Below are 5,401 nucleotides of genomic sequence, written 5' to 3'. Positions count from 1 at the left end.
GTATACAATAGTTACCCCCATGCTGAACCCCTTCATCTACAGCCTGAGGAACAGAGATATAAAACAGGCCTTAGAGATGTGTGTCAATAGGGTTAAGTTCTTTAACTGGCAATCACTAAATCCTCTGGTTGCAGTCAGGAGCAGAGTGAGATAGATCTCCTAAAATTATTGTATGTTTGACATTTCCATATAACTTTCATAGAACATGCCTTCTGTTGTCTTGTACAAATTTGTTACTATGTCAACTAATTCATGTTTGATACTTGTATTGTTAATAATTCTTTCTTACTAATTGATGTTTTTCATTTGTTCATCATCTCTTATAAGACAGATGCAAAATCTTATGCAGAACATGGTACACAATTATAATTTGTAAATTTGTCTCTGTTTTGCTATATGTAATTTTTTGCTTATGTATTTTTTATTTTATGTTATACAAGACTCACTTATTTAGTATCATATTTTGCCTCTGGTGAACTTTATTTATTCATTTATTTTTTGAACTAATTCCTTTATCCCAGGTTTAGTTGGCTTCAAGCTGATTGTGCACATCTCTTCCCACTGCACAATCAATTACATCATGTTGGCAGACTGCAATCAGCCATGATGAGTAATTACATATGAAAATTGGTATGTGCTACAAAGCATGGCTGTTAAAAATATAGAGACTTCAAAAATGCATTTAAGAGTATACCACTTCATTTATAATTAGGAATATTTTTCTAGTAATGGGTTCTACCTTAATACTTCATCTACTTCTCATACTAGTATAGGTACATCTACACTAATAAAAGAGAAAAATGCAAATTGGTGTCACTCTGCTATGCCTACCAGCCAATCAGAGCAACTATGCCAATTAACCCAACAGAAATGGTGGTTAATTTGCATATGCAGGCGTGGAGCGAAGACTGAAGACTGAAGAGGCTTGGCTTCTCCGTTGCGGCTGCAGTGGAGAAGTCAAGCCTCGCTGAGGCCGCAGCCGAGAAGCCAATCCTCACTGCGGCCGGACCAAAGGCCTGGGTCCCAGGTGCCGGAGGAAAACCAGTGCCGAAAGCCAGGTGAAGGAAGGACTATTGTGCGAATCTTCATGCAACAGGCTTCTAATATATAAGATAAAAAAACACATACAGATGTAGATACTAGTGTAGTATAGGTAATAAAGATGCCCATGACCTGGAATTGAACCCACAACCATTCAGTGTGCAGGCTAAAGCTGTAACCACTTAGCAACACCGGCCAGAGCTATTCCCCATTCTTTATTTCCCAGTCCTGACCTATATCCTATGAGTACACATACCCAAACCTTCAAAATGAGTAACAATGGCAATGGATTATCACTCAGAGAATAAGAATCCACGAGTCCATAATGATATAAATGAATAAATAAAAAACAAATGACTGGGGAATAAGGGTAAATGTTTTCTTATAGGAGAATGCAACTAATAAAATAAACAAGGAAGATATGATAGAATTAGAAGAATCACCATTTGGCCTCAACGTTTTCAATAATTTTATCATATAAGAATTACCAATGGATGTTAACTATAGTGGGTGAAGTTTTAATAAGGAAAAAGTTATGCTTATATAATATCAAGATATCTACCCAAATGATCCCTATTAATTACAAGGTTAAAATAGTCACTTGAAGAAAATTGTGACTATTCTGTGGAGAACTCTCAGACACCACCTTAGCCAACTGATCAAGGATAAAAACACTAGAGATTTCAAGATATCTGCAGATTAGCTGAAAGCTGCACCTACTAGCTCCTAGCCCCAAACCAGATTTGCAATTAAATTGCAGAGCAATCAATTTGAAAAACAGTTCCAGGATAGCTAATCTGGAAACTTATAACCAAAGAGTACAGTAGAAATCACATGGAGGATGGTAAGAAGGGTGGAAGATGGTAAAAGGGAGAGCCTCCTCATAAATGTGTGGTTGTGCTGAAAAGCCAGAGGGATATCACAGGCATGGAGCTCCCTCCCCCTAGAAGCATCAGGTCTCAACCTCACACAGGGATCCCAACCCAGAGCAACAGAGAAGTGAGGAGGAGCCTGTATAGCATCTGGTGTTGGGAATCAGTAGAGATTCTGACCACCCAAGAGCTTCAGACCACACTATCCCAGGGAAAGTAAACAAAGACTTCCCAGTCTTTATTCATTACCACCAAACCAGCACTGCAAGAAATGTTAAAGGGACTGCTTTAAGAAGAAGAAAATATATATTGTAGAGAGGAACATAGGTAAAAGAAAAAAATGGCAAGAAACAGGTAGCTATCAATAATATCTTAAATGTAAATGGATTATTTGCTCCAATCAACAGACATAGGGTATGGGGAGGGTAGTAGAGTGGGAGATAATCAACCAAAGACAGGGACATATGTAATACTTGCAACAATAAAGAATTATTTAAAAATAAATAAAGATGTTAACACATCTTATGTTCCAAAAAAAAGACATAGGATAGCTGAATGGATAAGAAAATATGAGCCATATATATATGATGTCTACAAGAGACCGACCTCAGAAAAAAAAGATTCACACAGGCTCTAAGTGAAGTAATGGGGGGAAAAATAATCCATGCAATGGAAACAAACAAACAAACAAAAAACCCCGCTGGGATAACAATACTTATATATGACAAAATAGACTTCAAAACAAAGGCCGTAACAAGAGACAAAGAAGGTCACTACATAATACTAAAGGGATTAATCCAACAAGGGTTTATAATCCTTGTAATATTATAGGAGCAACTAACTATATAAAGAAATTCCTGGTGGACTTTCAGGGAGAGATTTACAGCAACAAAGTCATAGTAGGGTATCTTAACACCCTGCTGTCATTACTGAATAGATGTTTCAGACAAAATATCCAGAAAAAAAAGAAGTGACTTTATACAACAAACTAGATTCGATGGATTTAATTGATATTTACACAACATGTTACCCCAAAACAGCAGAATATACATTATTTTCCAGTACACATGAAACATTCTCAAAGATACACCACATCTGAGGACACAAAATAAGTCTTAATAATTCAAGCTGATTGCAATCATATCAAGCATCTTCTCGGATAACAATGGTATGAAACTAAAAATCAACTACAGTAAAAAAAAAATTCTCAAAACCATTCAAACACATGGAGGCCAAACAGCATGTTATTAAACAATGAATAAGTTACCAATGAGATCAAGGAAGAAATAAAAAATTCCCTGAAAACAAACAAAATTGAGAACACAAAACCCAAAATCTATGGGATATAGCAAAAGCAGTCCGGAGAGAGAAGTTCATAGCATTACTGGACTATGTCAAGAAGCAAGAATAATCTCAAATAAACAATCTAATCCTACACCTAAATGAACAACAACAACAAAAAGAACAACAAATGAAGCCAAGAGTAAGTAGAAGGAAGGAAATACTGTAATAAATATCTGAGTAAAAATAAATGACAAAGACTAAAAAATCAACACAGACGGTCAATGAAACCAAAAGCTGGTTCTTTGAAGACATAAACTAGATTTATGAACCATTAACCACACTCATTAAAAAAGAGAGGATACAAATAAATAAAATGAGAAATGAAAGAGAAGTAAACAACTGATATCACAGAAACGCGAAAGAGTGTAAGAAAGGACTATGAAAAATTAAATACCAACAAGTTGGAAAACTTAACTGAAATGAACAAATTCCTAGAAACATATAATCTTCCAAAATTTAATCAGGAAGAATCAGAAAAACGGAATACGTCAATAACTAATGAAATTAAATAAATAATTTACAAACTCCAAACAAAAGTTCTTGACTGCACGGCTTCACGGGAAAATTTTACCAAACATTCAAAGAACTAACTTCCAAGATATTCTGATGAGGCCAGCATTATCTTAATTGCAAAACTATTATAAAGCCACCAAAATAAAATAAAAGGTTATAGGCCAGTATCTCTGCTAAACATAGATTTTCACAAAACTTTACCATCTGGATCTAGCAATGCATTACAAAGACCATACACCATGATGAAATGAGATTTATTCCAAGGATGAAACATTGGTACAATATTTGAAAATCAATACATCACCCAAACAAAATGAAAAATAAAAATCACATGATCTTATCTATAGATACAGAAAAAGCATTTGATAAAACCCAGCACCCATTTATGATATAAACTCTCAGAAAAGTGGCAATAAGGCGATCATAGCTTAACATAAGTAAGGCAATGCATGAAAAATGTACAGCCAACAAAATACTCAATAGGCAAAAATGACATGTGTTTCCTTTAAGATCAGGAATAAAACAGGGATGTCTGCTTTTACCACTCTTTTTCAACATAGTACTGGAAATCCCAGTTCAGACAAAAAGAATAAATAAAAGGCATCAAAATTGGAAAGGAGGAAGCAAAACTGTTATTATTCACAGGTGACATGACATTGTACATAGAAAACCTACAAAGTTCACCAGAAATCTACTAGAACTAATACATGAATCAGCAAAGTAGCAGAATACAAAAATAATACCCAGAAATTTGTGGCATTTTTATACACCAACATAGAACTATCAAAAAGGGAATCTAAGAAAATTATCCCATTTACTATTGCAACAACAACAAAAATAAGGTAATTGGGAACAAATTTAAACAAGGAGGTAAAAGACCTGTACTCGGAAAACTATAGGACATTGAAGGAAGAAACTGAGAAAGACACAAATAAGTGCAAGCATACACTATGTTCATGGATTGGAATAATTAACATCATAAAATGTCCCTACTACTCAAAGCAATCTATAAGTTCAATGCAATTCCTATTAAAATACCAATAACATATTCCACAGGTGTAGACAAATAGTCCCAAAATTTATATAGAACAAAAAAAGACCCCAAATATCCTCTGCAATCTGGAGAAAGAAGAACAAAATTGAAGGTATCATAATTCTGGATATCAAATTATACTACAAGGCCATAGTATTCAAAGCAGCCTGTAGTCGCATAAGAACAGGCATATAGATCAATGGAACAGAACAGAGAGTCCAAAAATTGACTCACATCTTTATGGTCAATTGGCATTTAACAAAGGAGGCAAGAGCATCCAATGGAGTAAAGATAATCTCTTCAACAAATAGTTGGGAAAACTGGACAGATACATGCAAAAAAAAATGAAACTAGACCATGAACTTATACCAGACACAAGAATAAGCTGAAAATGGATTAAAAAAAACTTAAATGTAAGTCCAAAACCATAAAAATCCTAGAAAAAAATATAGACAATAAAATCTCACACATCTCTCGTAGCAAATTTTTTGCTGATATATCTCCTAGGGCAAAAGGAACAAAGAAAAGAATAAACAAATGAGACTAAATCAAACTAAAAAGCTTCAGCACAGCAAAAGAAACCATCAACATAATGAAA

Source organism: Myotis brandtii, unplaced genomic scaffold (genome assembly GCF_000412655.1).
Source record: "Myotis brandtii unplaced genomic scaffold, ASM41265v1 scaffold1293, whole genome shotgun sequence".
NCBI lineage: Eukaryota > Metazoa > Chordata > Mammalia > Chiroptera > Vespertilionidae > Myotis > Myotis brandtii.
This window is presented reverse-complemented; position numbering follows the sequence as displayed.